The following is a 22193-nucleotide window of genomic DNA, read 5'->3' on the forward strand; positions in this document are numbered from 1 at the left end:
TGAGCTGAACATGCATGGACATATGGACAGATATATATCTGTAAATGACAGATAGACAGCTATATGTAGATATATATATTAATGTATGACTCACAAATAATCATATAACAGCAATTGTATATAGATACATACATACATATGTTCGTAATTATGTGTGTGTGTGTGTGTGTGTGTGTGTGTGTGTGTGTGTGTGTGTGTGTATATATATATATATATATATATATATATATATATATATATATATATATATATATATATATATACAAATGTATATATCTATAGATACATATATATAGATATAGCCATATGAGATATATATAGGTACATACACATATACACACACAGAAGGTATTAGTAGCCATACATATGTAGAAGTAGTGTGGAAGTACTGGGTGCAAAGTATATTCCTCAGCCACAAGCCCTTCAACTGGCACCTGTGAAATTTGTAGTGTGGCAACCATTCCCACAAATGAGAATACTTACATTAAACATATACCCACCCACAATTCAAAGGACATGACACGACACACAGGTATGCATACACAGATAACCTTTATTCCTGTAATATACAATAACGTATGCCAGTACTGACACCACATAAGGTTTGAAATATGTAATCAATCATGAATGCAAGGCCCACACAAAACAGTAGATGCAAGCAATGTGTATATATACCATACTATGCTGTCCAGGCCAAGGCCTTCAATTAGTACAACAGTAGAAACAGGATTTGCCTTCAGGATATGTAACAATCAGCAATTACAGATGTAGTTCAGCAGCCTCCAATTACACCCTGTAGTCAAGCCCTAGGGGGAAAAGTAGCACTTGTGTTAATGTCACAGTATCTTGTACATAGCATTGCTGAACCTAACATTGCACTATCACACTGAATGACCGTCTTCTTAACAGTTATATCACTAAAAGGGTGTCATAGCCTAAGTTAATGGCATAGAACCCCCCCCCCCACACACACACACAAAAGGCTGTACAAGGGCAAGGAACACTGTGTACCGCACACTTACCTCTGGAATGTACAAGGGCACATATGTGTTCTCCAGCTATTGCCCCCATATATATGCACTTGGCCCAAAAGTTGGTGTGGGAGTCCATGACATGACTGGGATGATAGCAGTAATGCTAGTGGTAAATAATGATAGGCCATTACTTAACAACCCTTCCTGTATCACAACAGGACAAAGACTGGCATATATGTGGAGGACAGAGGCAGGAACATAGGGCCATATTTGCATTATTGCTGTTACACACCCTGAAAATTTCTGGTGTTACAGGATTCATTGCAGCATACCCTTATGCAGGGATATGACATCGAAATACAAATGGATATAGCCATGTACTGATAGCACTCAACAGACAGAATGCCACAGATATATTTGGGACAATACCTGTGTGGTGCACAGACAAAACCTAACAGCCAATCCCCCTGGTATCATATGGATAGGCCCACAGTTGAGAACTATGCAGACAGACAACATTCCATGAAAAAGCACCATGTACACAGAAACCCTGTAAGAACAGCAAGATACATTGCACCCAACAACACTCCTCACACTGTCTGTAGGTCTGGAACGTTATCCAAATGTGTATTTGGCCTGTGTCTGCAGGTTCTGCTGTAAGAGGTATTGCTACCTGCTGTCTTTAACACTGATGTCCACACAGGAAGGATGTCCTCCATACTGGAAAGGTGAAGGGACAACGCCCACAGGAGGCAGCAAATTATAGTACAGGGTTGCCATGACAGTGGTTATCTGAAGTACTACACAGCAGGCTGCATGCAATTAGCAACTGGTGGACACTGACTGGTGCAGAGGCTACAACCTGATCATGTGCAATACCAACAAAAGCATGCTGCAATCTATTAAAACCAGCTCATTCACTCTACTGGAGAGACTGAGAGAGAGAGAGAGAGAGAGAGAGAGCAAGCGAAAGAGAGAGAGAGAGGAAAAAAAAATAACCTTCAAGAAAGTTCACAAAGCTCAGGGTTGTGTTAAAAGGAAACAAAATAACAGGTATGTGAAACAGATATGTATTTACTGGCATGTAGTATATGGCATAGAATAATAGGATGTATACTGTGAAAGGATGTATATGTGCCATCAGTACTTGTTCCTGTAATGATGTTCTGCTCAACAACTGCACTGGACAGTAGTATCAGTCCCTGTGGGCAATGGGGCATACCTGTCAAATGTGCAGACCAGCAGTGAATGGCAAAGATGTGACCCATGATATCTGTGTTCTGTAAATTACTGTAGCCATTGGCTGGTGGGGGTATTAATACAATCATGTTAAAGTGTAGCATAGCATGCCCAACTGCCATAGCAGTACAATATGCTTATCTAAAGTTTGTCACCATATATACCCCCTTAATGTTAGTCTGTGTTCACATGTGACACCTGTCTGTGATGCAGCAATGCAGAAGAGTTCAGCTGTGAAGTAAAGAGGGTACATGAGTGTGGTCCAGATGTTCGTAGGCATCCCACATACACATACATATATGTGTGATACATATTCACAGCTGTGTATGTGTACAGAACCTCGGACAGTTATACATTTATATATGTATATATACAACACAAAATGATATCTACACATATATGCACATATGTATACATACATGTATATATATATATATATATATATATATATATATATATATATATATATATATATGTGTGTGTGTGTGTGTGTGTGTGTGTGTGTGTAAGTCAACACACACACACACATATATATATATATATATATGGGTCCAGGACACATGCTTGACTAGCATATGTCCGAATCACAAAACATCGAACACACATACACGAGAGCGCTTAACATCGAAAAGCACTTCCTTGTATGTTGTTGTTGTGTCTTTCGGCTTTTCCCGGCTATGTGTAGTTAAAAAAAAATCTACGTTTCTGCAGGAGGGCTTCGCCCCCCTGCACCCCCCACACCCCCCTACTTTATTATTCTCATTCCAAGATTGCACTACAGTGGGGAAAAGGGAATTTTCCCTTACCCACACTGTAGTCCGATCTATGAAACAGGCACACATACATGGAAGCGCTTGTCAGTGTTATGCGCTTTCGTGTATGTGTGTTCGATGTTTTGTGATTTGGACATATGCTAGTCAAAAGCATGTGTCCGGATCCTATAGATATATATATATATATATATATATATATGTATATATATATATATATATATATATATATATATATATATATATATATATATATATATATATATATATATATACATGTCAATACATTTCCCCTGCCATGACATGTGTGAGAGAGAGAACATCGCACATCAATTCACAACATACCTGCACACAAGTGCATGGCTGCAAGATGGAGTGTAGAGTGAGGTGTGTAACCCATGTTGGGAACACATTGCAATTGTATGAGATGGTGGGATATATATATGTTGGTGAAGGGTATTAGGCACATATTGGTATGTAGGTCTGGTTGGGTGACAAACAAGACAGCATACAGGGCTGGTATATGACACATGTGGTGGTTAAACACTGTGGATGGGTAGTTACATTTGGAATGTGGCGGCCATTGAGCCCCCACATGGGAACAAAGGTAACATGTTGCCCACCCATGGACAGTCACAACAGCATGTACATGGACATAAAGGTGCCTGGGCTGTGCACTGGGTAGGTGGGACATGCATGTTGAACCTTGTGTATGTGTACTGCATGCCTCCAGGTGATGTAGCACATACCCCATGTCTCTGTGGAGCTCCCTATGCCCAATACCCGTGACCTAACTGGGTGATAGACACATGTCTGTGTGTGGTCCATGGGGGACACACCATCCCCTGAGGTGGTTCCACATGAAGGTAGTGATGGAACACTTGATAAAGAGGTTCCATGGTGGACCACAGGTGTGATGTGTACTGGTAACATGTGCACATTAGGTTGGAGTGGTATTCCTGCTGGCAAATAACCCCTACACATACTGGTGTGTAACTGTCATAGAACATATGTAGGCTGTAATAGTCCACACAATCACAGAACATGTCCAACAGCATGCATAGATATCCCCATTACTACAGAGTGGCAGATATGTAGCAATCACATAGCAGGCCTACCACATGCATATGTGGAAACATAGTGGCAGTGACAATGGCATGCAGGTGAAATACCCTGTAACAGCCCTGCAACTCTAGTGTCCCCACAGGGAGCATGTCTATAACCACATAGCAGAAAGTGTTGTACAATACAGTATATGGCCCAGTAGTACACATACGGGACACATACCACTAGCGTAGTATGAACATTATGTCGGAGCTGATATGGTGGCGGGAGACTGATATGTGTATTGTATTATGGTAAACAGGACATACAAGTTGCTCAGACATATTTCCATCATTATGTCTTTCAGGGAGTATGGCACACCTGAGGAACCCCGTGCCGGTGAGGAGGAGATCATCATCACCAGCATCATCCACAACTATCAGCTGTTGTTCTCACGGACAAGCATGGACCAGCAGGAGAGAACAGCCATGTGGACTGATGTGGTCCGCAGGGTGAATGAGGTGGGGATGCACAGCCGTACTTATGAGCAGGTCCACCACCATTGTAGTGACCTGCTCTGGCAAGTACGTCGTCATGCTGCTGTCATGCAGGGTGACCACCCTGCAACGGGGGGGGGGGGACATAACATCCATCTCCCCTCAACAGAGTGGAGGAGCAGCTCATCAGCCTGGTAGCACCTGCCCGCCCACAAGAGCTCCAGACTTATACAGTCATGGAGGTGGGTTCTACTCACACACCACACATGGAGCACGCAGGTAAGGTTCCAGGGCATATCAGTAGACTACTGTAGTGTATGCATTTGTACAGGTAGACCATGCATATGTGAGATGTGGGGTATGTTGCTGTGTAGTACCGATAAGCAGTAATGCATAAACTATAGTATTGTGGACTTCAGCTGTTGTTGTACTGTAATATTGGAGCCACCCTCTAGCAATGCCACAGCTGTGGCCACTGACATCAACTGTATCCCATGTCAATATAGGCACCTCTGGGATACCAGCAAGGCAGCGGCCAGATACCGGTGAGTATGGTTTTAAGGTTATGCTTGGCAATTCACTGTGCATGTCATAGCTAAGGTGTAGGCCATGTACACATCTAACACACCTATGAATAATGCATGCTGTACATGTACACTGACAAAGAACACACCTCACTAATGGGATTACAAGCCTCAAACACATGCAATACACAGTCCCTCTCAGACAACTGTGGCTACACTCCAGTGCACATTGCCCAAGCACAGCCGACATCTGCCCAACATACACAGGTATGTCAAATACAGAGCAGTTGAACATCCTACATATATTGACATCCAACTCCCTCTGCTAACACTCACTCTAGGGTCCTAAACATAATCAACACATTACATAGAACATACTGGCAGGATAGGACCCTGTCCTGGGGTATCCCCACACTCTGGAACAGACTACCCATACATGTCAGGCAATGCTGCTCATTGGCCCTCTTGACAGGAAACACTTGGCAATTGGATGGGGAATACACCTTGGGTAGCATGTCTGTGCCACAGCCTGACAGGGGCACAGGGGAATAACATTAGTGGGTAGTGCATGGCAGGGAACTCCTGTGGCTAGTTTTATGTAGGCCCCAGGACCAATAGACCAGTATTCACCTATGAACCTATGCGTACCACAGGCAACATCATCCAGGGCCCAGTCATGATCAATAATGGTTTCTACACTCACCAAAGGTACAGTACATTGTCTATGTGGTTGGTATAATGGTAGTCTACCACTCATACATGCACCACTGATGATGACATATGTGAATACACATTTAGCATTCACTAAACACATGTCCACATGTGACCCAGGAACACACAGAGACTGTGAGCAGCAGCAGAAACACACCTGACACACAGAGACACATCCTGCAATGGTGTGTACACCCGTGAGGTATGGTGTACAGTACATGCCAGGGTGCTGAACAGATGCACAGCAATGCTCTGGACATGGGTACAGTGGGTTCTAGGGGGGTGGCCATCACCTACAAACAGAAGCCATGCATTGCAGCCATGTATAATGTTGGTAACGGGGATTGACTACAGTTGCACTGCATGTTGTTGAGCCCCACATGTCCTGCATGCTGACATGTGTGTAATTACAGGTATGTGTGCGATACTGAACTGCACCATTGCCTGCTATTGTGTATGTTATGGGGTTGTGGGAGCTGTCTGTAGGTGCTGTCTGGTGGAGTGTATGAGTTGCCATGTATGTTGACTGCATGTGTGTATGTCTGTGTGTGTGGCCATGTCTGCACATGCGTGTGTGTTTGTGTGTGTGTGTGTGTGTGTGTGTGTGTGTGTGTGTGTGTGTGTGTGTGTGTGTGTATTTACTGTTTAGCAGTGTTGTACAGGTCTTCAGGTCTTACAGTCTGTTCCCTGTTTTCCCCTCACAGGAATCTGATGTCACTGATACAGACAGTCGCCATGAAGATAGGTGTGTTGAGGCACAGGAAGGGTCATCAGGGGCTGCCACTGAGCCACCAATTGACAACCCACACATATCCACACCATCCACGTACACAGTCAGACTGCCTCTACACACCTCATCACCATTGACCCTAGCTGAGGAAAAGCCTATGGTTGGCATGGGCCAGGACAGTGTGGTATCTATGGCATGTGTGTTAGGACACAGCAGCCATAGCCAGATGTCTGGCAGGGTATCACATAGGCACATGTGCAGGGGTGCTCATGGGAGCACTGCTGGTCATCATGCCCCTAGCAGATGTGCCACATCTATTTGAGACACACGCATCTTCCAGACTGTCATGGAGGCACAGGCATGAATGGAATGGTATACCAGGCAGGGTCTAAGGGTGCAGAGGGCTCATCACACCTCTGTAACTGACAGTTTCCGTGACCTAGCAGGTGCCATCAGTAATTACACCGAGGTCATGGATAGACGGTGGGGTGAAACATTGGAACTCATCCATAATGTCATGTCCATGCATCAGGACAGGGCGGGACGGTTGCAAAGGCCATGTGGACATATACCAGCAACACCAGCACCTGGAGGTCGCAGTGGACATCCAAATTGTCACAGCCACTCCCATAGTGGTAGTACCCCCGCACTGTGGGGGGGTGCTTTCCACAACCCATCATAGCAGACCACATGCACATGGCCCTGGCCAGTCTCAGGAGGGACCTGGATCCAGTGGACATCTGCCAAACTCAGGGGACAGTACTCAGTCTGGCTCTGTACCTGATACTGCCTGTAGCATCCCTGCCAGGCACAGGTCCCGTGTCCATGGCTGGAGACGATGAACTACAAACCCTGCCATGTACAGTCTGCAGCTGTCCCACAATTCCCTGTATAGGGCAGCCACATGGAGGAACTGTGTGCATGCAGACACACACACATAAACAACGAACCTAGGGCAACCACATACCTGCACACACGACATCACCAGTGGCCAATAACAACACTCAGTCCCCTCACACACACACACACACACACACACACACACACACACACACACACACACACACACACACACACACACACGCTGTCAATGTTATGGCTCAGCCTAGGCCTCTGCCAAGCCAACAACACACCCTGTGCATATGATGATACCTGTGCCACTCCCTGTCATCCATAACATCGATGCAGGGACAGGTTAACATGGTTCTGATGCACAGGATAACTGTATAATAGTTTAACAATGGAATGATGTGTAGAATGTTGTCAGCAGTAAAGTGAAATGCTAATATCTTGGAAGGTGTAGCTGTGCAGCCATGATGCATCATAGCTTTAATTAACAATGTTGTATTGTTGTCACCAGTATATGTTCTGATTGTGTTGTGTTTGTCCATGTTCCACTTGGCTGATGGATGTAGTGGTGTCAGCAGGCCTTCTACAGTGGACCACAGTATGTGTAGTGGGTGGTACACATGCCATGGCTGGGTACAACACACAGTGCCTTTGGTTAGGATGCAGTACAGGTGCAGGACTGTGCACATGGAGGTATGTCCCCATGCAGGTAATACATCTGTTGCACATGTAATCCCACCAAGACAGGATAGGCACAAACACACAGTGCTATACATGCAGTCTGCAATGTGGATGACATTGAACATGCTAACAGCAGGGTGTATGTCCCTCTCCCCACTCTACTGTGATCCTTTCCTAAGTAACATGTGTGTGCCAATGTCGGTGGCATAGCCCTACCCTTAGGAGGGTGTGAGGTGCTCAACTACTGTGAATGGTGTAAACAACAACTAACAGCCTGATTACATACACTGTACAGTATTACAGACAGCTATGTGGGGGGGATAGACACAACAGTAACTGCAATTATGGCAGTCGTGTTCACAACAGCCACACCCAGTGAGTTATAGCAACCCCAGTAGTGCTGCACACCTCAACAGTGTGGAGGAGGGCATTGACACATCTATGACCTATGAAGGACTGTATGCCCATGGGATGGCACCTGTGGTATGCTGGCATATGCCAAGCAGTCCTGGTGGAAACATGGAAACACGAACAGCACCAACTTGATAATCTACAGTGTGACACCAGTGAATGATAAAAAACACAGCTTTATTCCAAAATTCAGGCAAAATGTTCCACACAAGCAGGGAAAACCAGAAAGAAACTGCAAAGTCTAAAAATCATAGAGTTGAGTGCTTTCATCCCCCACTAGGGACTTCCTCAGAACTATTCAAACAGTTGTTCCCAGCATTCTTATAGCATTACATTTAAAGGCACATGCCCTACATAATACCATAAATTTTAATTTCCTAAAAACAAATATAAAAAATATATAAAATTGTAATACCTTAAGTCAAACAACTACCCCCAATAAATTAAAATAAACAGCTCTTACAAGGCTCAAACCAAGAACCCTACACACCATACACAAAATGATGTACCACTAAGCCATGACAGATATGCAGATATTCAATGTTTCAGAAGCATATCAGCCAGTCCTGTCATGCAACAGTACAGAGAATGTATGCCAACATTTAGATGTCTGCATGTGTAACTATATTGCAACCTTAACAGATACAACATATCCATATATGTATAGATATACATATATATATATATATATATATATATATATATATATATATATATATATATATATATATATATATACATATATATATATATATATATATATATATATATATATATATATATATATATATATGTTCTTTTACTAACTCTATATACATATGTATCACTATATATGCACATATAGTTATATATCTGTTAGCAGATAAATATATTTATATAGGTATATATGGCCATACATCTGTAGATAGCATTTGCAGATTAACAAATACACCAATGTCCACATGCACCATTAATGAGGTTGAGAGGCCCCACACACTATACATCTTGTACGAATAGGCATCCCCCCACAGCCAAACACATGCGCCCTGCAATACACTACCAAGTACAGTCTGCCTCCCATAGGACATGTAATAGGTGGAAGCCATCAACATCCCCAGGGTATAGATACACGGACATATATATGCAGATACAGATATACATATATATGCATATATATATATATATATATATATATATATATATATATATATATATATATATACACACACATACATGTGATTACACATACACACGCAGATATATATACAGTAAGATACATATGTAGGAGGTGCACACAATATAGAACAGCCACTATGGCTACAGTTAACACCTGAACAACTGGACACTGTATGGCTGAGACATACTAATGTCTATCTTTGCCTACAACATATACCCATAGAAAGGACACAGGAAAGACACCACACACATTTTTGCAGAAATGGGAATCCTTTAATTGTGTACTATAACAGTTCTATATGTCATATCATATAGCTGTTCAAATATTGACAACCATATTAACCGAGTACTGCAACTGTGAAACAGTTACACTAATACAGTAGTCAGGAAACGTTCACAGCTGGTGCTGTCTAGGCCAAGCCCTTCAGAATGTACAATAGTGCAGACAGACTGGGCTACAGGGTACCACACAATCAACAGTATGTACTGCAGGTGTGTAGTTCAGCAGCCTCTCTCTACACTCTGTACAAACTCCGTAGGACATAACAACGTTTTGTGATCAAATGGGTTGTACCCGGTACACAACAAGGCATAATGCACAGAACAGTATGTATGGCAGGAGGCAGTAGGCTTGCAGTACCCCATGTAATGAAAGTAATATCAATATAGGTGGAGTATATGGTACTGTACATCCACATACCTTGTGACAGCTCACCCCTGATACCCCCACAATTTGTAACAGCCTAGGTCATTTATGGTGCTCCCCACCTAGACTCAATAATACAGGCCCATATACCACTGTTACATACACTGGCCTCTGCAGTGCATAAGGGCGCACATGTGTTGTGTAGGTGATGCCCACACATATATGGCCCCAGCCCCACTGTATGTGTGGGGGATACAACAGCAGTGGACTAATGGCAGCAATGGCAGTGTGATATACTCACAGCCCACTACAGAACAACCCCAACAGCATGACAAATGTGCAGAGCTTGGTATGTAGATGTGGGACAGAGACTGGAACACAGGCATATATGTGGAACACTGTTGCCATACACTAAGCAAGGTGCTGGTGTTACAGAATAGTCTGCAACATACCCTTAGTCAGGGAATTGAAGTTAGAAATAGACATGGATGTAGCCATGTACTGATAGCACTCAACACACACACTGCCAGTGTAATATCTGACACAGGACCTGTGTGGTGGACGGACAACACATGATAGGCATACCTCTGTCCAGCAAGAGGTAGGCCCACAGTAGTGAGCTATGCAGACAGACTGCATTCCATGGTACACTAGTATGTACACACACACCCTGTAACACCAGTACTATGCGAAGCATTACGCAACTCAACCCACAGTCTGTCTGCAGTTCCTGAACCTCCTACAAATATGTGGCTGCTCTGAGTGTGCAGGTTCTCCTGTAAGAGATATTGCTACCTGCTGCCTGTATCACTGATGACCACACACAGGACAGATGTCCATCACACAGGGAATATAAAGGGACCACACCCACATGCTGTAGGGATTTATAGTGGGTGGTTGCAATGACAGTGGTAATTCAATGTAGTACACATGTGTAATTATATATACATGGCTATCTGGATAAGTATATGTACATACATTTCAACCATATGTTCTGGACATGGAGTGTAGCCGTGCACCAGCCCCTACAGTCCCAAAGTCATAGTGCAAGGGGGTGACAGATATGCATAGCAGGTATATTGCTAGACTGTTAGTACTGTCATTGGGATTGTCTTCACAGACATGGTGTGTGTTGATGCTGACATCTTCTTATAATGTGTGCTATTGGCTACTGACAGACAGCCTAAGGAAATCATTGTAAGGTTTCGCTTCAAGCACGTAATGGCCCTGTGGAGTGCAGTAGAGTTTTGGCCACTATATGTGGAACTTTGGACACACCCTGTACAGTCCAGAGGTATACACATAATCCCTTAGTGCACCACATGTGTACCAGGCCTGTCAATATGGATGTAGACAGCCATGTAGATGGGTATAACACAAAACAACCGGTATACATTTGGCACCATAGCTGTTGGAGTCACACACTCCTGTCTGGCCTGACACATAATGACTGCTGGTACAGGGGTGCCATGGACACATACCACCCACTTGATATTGACATACATCTGTACAGCATCCCACTGCTCTGTCTGACATACATGCCATTTAAGTAAGGCCCAGCAGTAGTACATCTGGCAAGTATCTGCACATAACATCCCACTGGTTAAGTACACTAAGCTGCTAGGCATGTAACAATGCACTGTGCAGGCTACAGGCAGACTGGCTCAACACTGGCCTACATCTCGTATGGGGGAATGCACATGTACCTGCATATATAGCAGGCTCGACAGCCATGTCACAGCACAGGGTAAGATACACCTGTGTGACAGTGCATAACCACAACCAATGTGAACACAGCCACAGCCACATATGGTAAGCTAGCATAATATTACAGTATATGGACTATCTGTTCTACACCATCCTCATATGTGCCACTCACAGAATGACCCTATATATACTGGGCTGCTACACAGTTTGGTATGATGGCTGTCTGTGGTATGAGACATGTGTGTGTATGGCCCTACAAACATGTACGGCAAAATGGTACCATACAGTGGGGCAGCATGTAACATCTGATAGAAGAGGAGTTAGAAAAATGACATCTACCACAGTCTGTACACAGGCTGAAGTACATATTAACAATACACACACTGCCAACATTCACCATCACTACACAGACCTCAGTACTGTACAAACATCCACAGAATGTCCAGCTTATGTCATGAAATGTAACGCCTACTGTATATGACATGTGTAGCAATCTGATATATCACTGGCGTGTTATCAGATATGATGACACTAATTATGCTGTACAGCACATATGCACTACTTCATGCACACCATATGTACAAAGGTTGACAGAGGTGTGGCTGACAGCACATACACAGGGCTAGTATAGACATGTTGCTGTGATAACCTTGTATATTTTCCATTGTCACGGGGTTTGTTGCAACATATGTCCTATGAGGTATATGAAGTCAGTAACTGTCACGGCCTTCACCATCTATAGACTGCAATTCTCACACTACCTTCTGCATTCCACAGATAGATGCACTGTGACTAACACATTAAACCAAAGGCACAACACTGTCCAGTCTACAGATGACCCTGCAGATGGGGATTCCTCATATACATGGAACTGACATGGGAGGTATTGCGACATGTACGACAGGCATATCCAGACAAACACTGTTAAACCAACATTACTCCAAATGCAGTATAGCAGCACTTACAGTCTGTAGTCAGGTCAAGCACATCCCCCTCCTGTTTGTTGCCCTCTTTCCACAGTGTATGTTGTTAGAGGTAAATTCCTAATCCATCTGGGATGCTGTTAGCCAAACATCAGATCCAGTTCCTGCTCACAGTGACTGCAAAAGCCCAACACCAACATGATGTTCCTAGGTATTGGAGTGTGTTTCCATGCAATTGGCTATGGGATTGTTACCACAGCTGTTCCACATGCAATCAGCTTGGGGAGGGCTGCAATTTGTGCAGAGGCCATCAGCTGATCATGAGCATCACGTAAAATACACATGCTGCTGCCTAAACAAGGCAGGTGTGGGTCTCCACATCTACCAGAGAGGGAGTGGGGGAGGCAGATACATGTCAGGGAGGGGTGGGAGAGTAAAACTAAAGCAAGTTTGTGTCACACACCTACCAGCACAGGGTATCAAACCCCCGACAACTATGTAGTGCTAAAAACAAAAGATAAGCGATGCTCCACACCGTAAAACTTGACTGAACAATTTATTTAAGACTATGATAGTGACAAAACAACAAACAGAAATACAGAGGACAAGCGCTTTCAGCTATTAAAGCCTTCTTCAGATCCACATTCAAAAACCACTTCAACATAACATAAAGCTTCTATCAGCCAATGACAAATAATATGTAAATATCATGCTTTAGCCTAACCAATAAAGGTGCTTATACAAGCAACTTTATCATCCAATGTACTTGATTATTCTAATGAACTTTACCTAACCAATAAAGGTAAAGATGTAAATCAGACTTCACTTTCCTAAATATCATTGGCTTAAGCTAGCCAATAGAAGTAAAAATGTAAATCAAACTTCTCTTCTGTATGGATTGATAATTCACATCACATTTATATAAGAAACTACTTGCCAATATCATTTTCTAATACTTTGGTAGTTAAAATACCTATAATATGCAAAATTCACTTAATAAAAATGCACCCTTAAAAGCATATATTAAAACATAAGCAAGCCTTACATTTGCTAAAATCTAAATACTTAAAATTAATGCATTAGCCGGGAATCGAACCCAAATCTCCCACGTGGTAGGCAAAAATTCTACCACTAAACCATTTTGAATTATATAAATAAATAAATAATTTCAAACAAATTAAACGAAAGAGCACTGGTATAAAATAATCTTACACACATTTGATAAAGCAGTCTCTACCTTAAATGCTTAAAATTAATGTAATGACCAGGAATCAAACCCAGATGTCCCACATGGCAGGCAAGAACGCTACCACTACGCCACTTTGAACTTTGCAAATAAACACATAGTTTCAGGCAAATTAAATGAAAATGCGCTAATATAGAATGATCTTAGATCACTTAATTAAAATATAGCACATAATAGAGCAATATCAGGCTTAGCAATTATTAAAAACTAAATACTTAAAACATAAGAGCTCCTTGATAAAAAACACTGACAAAACCAATAGAGGCATAAAGGCGGCTTCTTATGAATTAATTCAGTAGCTGATAAAAGCATAAGTCCTAATCTTCATTCTAGAGTCAAAGCCTATATTTAGTTCCCATTTCATAGTTCATCCATAGACACTAAAACATGATAATAATATAATGGAAGATATAATGAGCAGAATATAAACTATGTAACTAAAAAACTATAATCCATATTTATACTAGCTGGGCTAAGAGGTAAACTGAACAATTTTTCTATTCTTTAAAAATGGCTTGATCGGTACACTTCCATTCAATCCTGGAGGGTGGTCGGCCCGCAATCTCATAATCCACTTGGATTCCTCACGTTCAGTCAGATTAACTAAACCACCTTCTCTTTCATTAGGTTTTAGCTGGGATATAATCATGAAAAGAAAATTGTGACCTTCATTCCTTTTTATATGGGCAAATAGTGCATTGGTTTCTTTCTTGGTCCTTATATCTGATAGATGTTTGGAAATTCTTTCTTTTATTTTCATGTTGGTTTTGCCTACATAAAAAGCAGTACAAACTGTACAGGTAGCGATATAAATCACATTCCTACTATCACAGTTAGCACTACCAGAAAAATAAAATACATTCCCTGTATTGGGGTGTATAAATGATTTAGTACAATTCATTACACAGCAAGTTTTGCAAAACCCACATGTTTTGGTTCCTATGGAACTCTCTTTTTTCATCTTTCTACCAGGATAAGGACCTGCCCCTTCATTATAGCATAGTAGTCTTTTCAAATTTTTCTTATTTTTGAATTGGAAGGTTGAACATGACCCTATTATACCTTTTATTTTGGTATCAGCAGTCAGAACCGGCCAGTACTTCTTAATCACTTGGCATATGGTGTTATGATCAGAACCAAAAGTCAAGCCAATTCTCATATAATTCATATCTTTTATATTGGCAGGATAGATCTCCTTTCCTGCCTTTCTAGTTGAATACAAAGGTCTTCCTTTATTATGTCTCAAACCAATGGCTTCCGCTGCATTTGAATTAGCCCTCTTACTTGGATATCCTCTCTGTTCAAAATTCATTAATAAGTTATTTCTTTCATCAATAAACTCTTTTTCATCAGTACAGAGTTTAGAAATCCTAATAGTCTGATTTTCTACAATGTTATTAAAAACATGTTGAGGGTGCATACTGGTATAATGTAACATGTGGTTCCGCCACATTTGTTTGCGAAAAAGACTGGTAGAGATACCTTCCTTCTGATCTAGTCATATACTGACATCCAAGAAATCCATTTTAACTTTAGAACTCCTACATTCAAACTTTAGAAAATCAGTAGTCTCTGTGAGATAACAAACAAAACTATCTAATTGTTTTCCATCACCTCTCCAAACAATAAAAATATCGTCAACATAATGATTATATAGAATAATATGTTGACTCCATTGATTCTTTGGATCTCTCATCCATTCCCTCTCCCATTGCGCTAGGACCAGATTCGCATAACTATTGGCACAGGGGGTGCCCATGGCTACCCCCCCAGTTTTGCCAATAGTACCTTCCTTCATATGTAAAGATGTTATTGTTGAGAATTAGATCAAGAAGAACACAAATTAGCCTAGTGTTGATCTTTTCTTCAATAAGAAAACTCCTGATGGCTTCCACCTCATAGTCATTGGGTATAGATGTAAAAAGGCTATTGACATCCAAAGTGACCATTAATATAGTCTCTAAGTCATTTACATTATGCCTGGTTTCATACAGTCGATGCAAAAAATCTCCTGTATCCTTAATAACTGTATGGGCTCTGGGAATCAACTTCTTGAGTTCTTTTTCAACAAACATCAAAATAGGCTTAGTCAGCCATCCTCTGCCTGCTACAATGGGACGTAGCGGAGGTGATGTTAAAGTCATATGTATCTTTGGTAGGCCGTTAATTGAATGTATGGTAGGATGTTCAACCTCAAAAAGCTCATAAAGTTCTTTATCAATAATTCTGTTCATCAGATCATACAAATCATTCCTTACTCTTTGCTTCATCAAATTCAGTTCATTTTTACTAATGTCACGATAAGTCTTTTCATCATTCAACATTTCCTTCATTGAGAGAGAGTAGGCTTCAGTATCCATTACTACCACTGCACCTCCTTTGTCTGCAGTTTTAATAACTATATCATTTCTCTCCTTTAATTCTTTCAATGCTTGACTTTCATCCTTAGTTAAGTTATAGAACTGTTTGTTCTTATGCATCTGCCTTATTTCAGCCACTTCTTCCTCAACAACTTGTATAAATGACTCAACCACTGGTAGATTAATGGGAACAAAGGTACTACGTTTCCTTAGGATGGTTTCATTGCCATCCTGTTTAATTTTATTATCATTCCCAAAGATATATTTCAAAGTCAGGTTCCTGCCAAATAACTTAAGGTCTAAAAGAAACTCATCAAATGATGTTAAAGTTGCTGGTATAAAACTAAGGCCTTTTGCAAGTAAACTCATCTGAGAATCTGTAAGTTGGACTTTCGATAGATTCACAACTAGAGACTGGGCTGCACAATTTTCCTTTTCTTCCTTTCTCTGCTCAGTGACCTTCCTGTTCGAGGAGTCTTGTTCATGATTAAAAAAGGGAGTTGTTCAACGATAGGTACATGTGGGGCCCCTTTCTTGGGGATTGCCCCCAAAAGTCTTTCTTCTTCTTTATGACTAGGTGTTATTGCCACCTCACCTATAGTCCCTGGTGAATCAAGGGATATCATATTGTCTTCCAAGAGACAAACACTACCATTGGTAACTTTATTCAAATGATTAGATCCATTTTCTTGATGTACCTGGACACTGACACAAAGTTCTTTAGGTCCAGGTGATTAGAATTCTTGCCTGCCATGTGGGAGATCCGGGTTTAATTCCTGGTCATTGCATTACATTTAAGGTAGAGACTGCTTTATCAAATGTGGAGCATCCTTCTACTGTTTTTTGGTTTTAACTATGTAGTGCTATCACAGTTCGATGCAGTTATTGGATGCACCACATGAGTTACCTGATGTGAAGCACTCAGAACATATATGTGAGGGTGAGTGACATCTGCAACAGGGATATGGTAGATATACAGTAGGTGTCATAAACATGTCTGTCTGCATGAACAGGTGCCAGCATCAACACAGGCACACTCACACAGGGACGCACACACATTGACACACTTGGCAGGGCCAGGAGTGCAACTCATCACTAGCGGGATTGCCACAACACATCAATGTGTAGGTATCACATGCACCACACGGGTCATATGGAGGCTGTATGGGCAAGGAGTATGAGGAGATGTCAGACAGCAGATAGCATGCTTCATTATGCCCTGGGGGGTTGCAGTGAGTGTGGATGTGGACATACTCAACATACAACACACACACACACATGAACACACAGGATGCCAGTTCTGACATGCATGGGTGCATGTCTACATGGGTGTGTGGTGGTCAACTCTGCCAGTAGGCTGTACAGGGGTAGGCAATGGGTATACGTTGGCATCAGGCCACATGAAAATGTTATGCATTGTGGCTCAGGCCTGTAGTTACTGGATTTGCCCACACAGGTGGGTATTGAATCCCCCATCCAGTCAGCTGGGTGACTATTGTGTGTGGCCAATGCTGTACACCACATGCCATGTATGTGTTCCTTAGTCCATGACATGGATGGTGTCTGGGATGTGCACACCTCCCACATGCGTGTACAGTGATATGTGGAACTGTACCTGGGGTGCCTGGCCTATGTTGTGAACAGAAATTATCATCAAATGTGCCAGTCTTGCCCACCTGTGACAGGAACTTGTAATGGGCAGCAGGTTTACCCTTCACCTATATTGATAGCATATCAACAGCATTCCCTGATGTTAGTGTCATCTGTCTATACAGGGCATGTTGTCAGGCATGGTATGTTCGTTCTGAGTCACATGTGAAGGCACCACAGGTGGTGAAGGTGTCTATTGGGGAACATGGTGGAGGTGCACTGTCTGCATGTACGTGCATATTGGACAGATGGGCAGGGTGACATGCCCTCTGTAGCCCACTGCTATCACTGCATAGTTACTATCAGTGGCCAATATGCAGTGTACTACCCACATATTGGCTGTTGCATAGGCATGTGTGTGCATATGACACATGGGCTGAGTGTGTGCTCTGGGTAATAATGGGATTGCTAATGTCAATTAGCTGGCCTTGATGTCACATGTATGGTTCATAGGTTCATAGGTTGGTACTAGGCTATCAGCCCTAGGGCCTATACAAGCCTAGCCATAAAAATTCCCTGGCTATTTCTTCCCACACTATTTACTTCCATGGACCCCTGTCTAACAGGGCGACTGATGTGATCCCTGGGGTGAATTTCTTTTCTCCCATCCAATCGTCAAGGTTCATTTTGAAGAGGGCCAAAGAGGCACTCTGCTTGACATGTATGGGCAATCTATTCCAGAGTCTGGGGAGTCTCTGGGTCAGGAACCTATCCCTCCAGCATGTTTTCTTTATTCTGATGTCAAGGTTTAGATCCCTGGAGCGTGTGGCTCTGAGGGATTGGGATTTCTTTAAGTGTAGCATGTCCAACAGCTCTGGGTTTGACATGGCCTTGTATGTTAAGCAGAGATCGCCTCTGAGTAGATGATATGCAACAGAGTATAGCTGGAGTTTTTTAAGGCGGTCAGCATAGGGCATCTGCTTTAGGCCTGTGATTCTTTTAGTGAGGTATTTCTGCGGCCTTTCCAGTTGTTGCAGATGTCTTGAGAGGTGCATACCAAATGGGGCATTGTATTCTATAATGGGTCTAATGAGGGATGAGTACAGTGGGACAATGACCTCCTTTTTTCTGGATGAAAAGTCCTTAGTGATGAGGTGTGCCACATAGAAGGATTTCCTGACTGTTGTGGTGATGTGGTTATCGAAGGTGAGACCACTGTCCACCTGTGTCCCTAAGATTCTTATCACACTTTCAGTGTTTAGTGTACTGCCACCTATATGGTAATTCACGTAAACAAGTTTTTTTCCCAAAGGGGATAACTATACATTTCTTGGCATTGAGCTTGAGCCCATGACTCTGGCACCAAACATCTGTTTCTGTAAGGCCCTTTTGTAGAGTATCCACATCATTTGGGGATTCAATAATGGCTCCCAGTTTGCAGTCATCTGCAAACTTTGTTAGCCAGAGTCCCTTAGTGTTGGCCTGTACTTCAGAGAAGTAGATGCCAAACAAGAGCGGTCCCAGGACTGAACCCTGAGGTACTCCACTTGTCACTTGTCTGGAGCTGGATTTGGAGTCAGCTACTTTTACAGTGTGGGTTCTATCAGTAAGCCAGTTAGCAACCCACTGGGTGACATAGGGATTAATGTCCAGCTTAGTAAGTTTATCTATGATTCTAGAGTGGGGGATAGTGTCAAAGGCCTTGGCAAGGTCTAGACAGGCTGTGTGAACCACCTTACCATTGTCCATGGCTCTGGAGACTGATTCAAAGAAGTCAATCAGGTTCAGGAGACAAGATCGGCCCTTCACGAACCCAAATTGGGTGGGGTCCAGGGTTTGATGGTTGCCAATGTCTTTGTTTATAAGTTCCATGACAATGCGCTCCATGGCCTTGCAGATAAGACTTGTCAGACTGATGGGATGGTAGTTTCCGGGATCCAAGATGGATCCCCCCATGTGGAGTGGGATAACTGTAGCTCTGTGCCATTCAGTGGGCACAAAACCTGAGGTGAGGCTATGATTAAACATGACGCTTAGGTGAGGTGCCAGTTCATATTGTAGTTCATGTAGTACACAGCCTGGGATGTCATCTGGTCCCATGGATGCTGTATTCTTAGCTTTGGAGAGTGTGTTTTTTACCTGCGTGGCCATTATTACCAGAATTTGGCAATCTTCCGGTATTGAGATGGGCCATTTAGAGGGTGAGAGGGGGCTGACGTTGGCACTGAATCGATCTGCCAGGATACTGGCAATATCCTTGGGATCAGTATATTTAATGCCATTCTGTTTTAGCTCAGAGCAGATCTGAGCATTGCCATTTAGATTCTTGACATAGTTATAGAATGCCTTGTGGTTGTCTTTGGAATCTTTGGCAATTTCATTTTCGTAACTAGCTTTGGAGGATTTTATGAGGGATCTCAATTTCTTACTGAGGCTGGTAAGGGAGTTTTTTGCATCCTGGGATTTTCCTCTTTTCTGCAACAGTTTCTTCCTTTTGTTGTAAAGTTTGTTTATGGCAGGGGACCACCAGATTGGCTTCCTTTTTTTGGATGAGAGCATCTTGGTTCTATTTGGGATGGCACGATTCATGCATGAGTGGATGTGCTCATACAGTGCCTTAGTGTAGGATTCAGCATTTGAACTTTCAATCCCCATCTGCATGGGTGTCATGAAGTTTGTCACTTCTGACTTGAGTAGCATGAAGTTGGCTTTGGAGAAGTTTTTTATGGAGGTTTCCTTACTGGAGGGTGGGGGTGGGATGTGGATGTTAAGGGTGATTAGCTTATGGTCAGACCTGACTAACGAGGGGGTGACCATAGGTGTGAAGCATCGATTTCCCATGTTGGTAATGACCAGGTCTAGGATATTGGAGCCCCTGGTGGGAGTATAGATTAGTTGATCCAGGGTGTTGGAATTTATGAATTCCAAGAACTGCTGGGCAAAGGTGTTGGTACATGAGTTTTCCCAGTTAATGGCAGGGTAGTTAAAATTACCCAGTATTAGGGTGTTTGGTTCTATCTTAATATTTTCCAGTATGTTTAGAAAGGTGTAGTGATAATCTTGGGGTATGGTGGGGGATCTGTAGCAAGCTACAATTTGGATTGCAGTCTTACCTATTGTTAGTTGCACCTGGAGAATTTCAGACGCATTGTATTGGGCAACTAGCCTGGTGGTGTGTATATCCTTGGTGAATATTGACACTCCTCCATCTTTAGTGCTTCGGTCCTGGTTTGGTGGCTGAAAAGTGTGGTAAGAGTTGTAGCCTGGTATTGCAGGGGTGCTCTCTGGAGCCTTGAGCCAGGTCTCAGTTACTGCACAGATATCAATGTACTCCATTTTTAGGAGTGCCTCGAGAGAGTGCATTTTGAGGTTTAGACTTCTAGCATTGAGTAGCATTACCTTCAGATTTTGCATGCTTGTACCTGTTACGGTGGTGGTTTTGTCCTTTGAACTTTGCCTAAAAAAGGCACTATAGGGGTGGCAAAAGCCTTAGACAGTAACCTGAATCCCAGGGGCGACAGGTGCAGACCATCTCTGGTAAAGCATTGTGGTCCGTCAATCATGTCGTCCCAGGCAGACAGATACTGGATCCCCTTTGAATGACACAAGAAGCTTAGCCAATTGTTGAAGTCAATCATGTTGTCCTTATATTGTGGTATCATTCTGGGCGAAGGCAGGATGCTACTCAGGGCTAGGGTCATACCTGCCTGGGCCACATGATCCGAGAGCTCTTCCATGTCTCTTTTCATGTAGTCCAGGGAGGTACGTCTCAAGTCATTCACTCCAACATGGACAATGACAGAGTCATATCTGTACTTGTTGTGGAGTGACTTGAGTGCATGCATTATGTGGCGGATCCTGGCACCCGACAGGCAACTGACTGTAATTTTCTCCTTGTTCAACCTGGTGAGAGGGACATCAGTGTGCCGGACTATAGAGTCACCTAAGACTAAAGTGTTATGTACATTGTCTTGCCTTAGGGGCTGTTGCTGGGTGGCACACTGGTGATGTGAACTATGTGACACTTTGGTTGTGATTGGTGTTTGTTTGCGTTTCAGCTTCAGAGGTCCTTGGTGCTTGGGCAGGTTACAGTTAAGGGCCTCTGCATATGTGGATTTAGTGTTGCTATATGCGGG

The sequence above is a fragment of the Protopterus annectens genome, chromosome 11.part0 (assembly GCF_019279795.1).
Source record: "Protopterus annectens isolate FY-2018-M chromosome 11.part0, PAN1.0, whole genome shotgun sequence".
Classification (NCBI taxonomy): Eukaryota; Metazoa; Chordata; order Ceratodontiformes; family Protopteridae; genus Protopterus; species Protopterus annectens.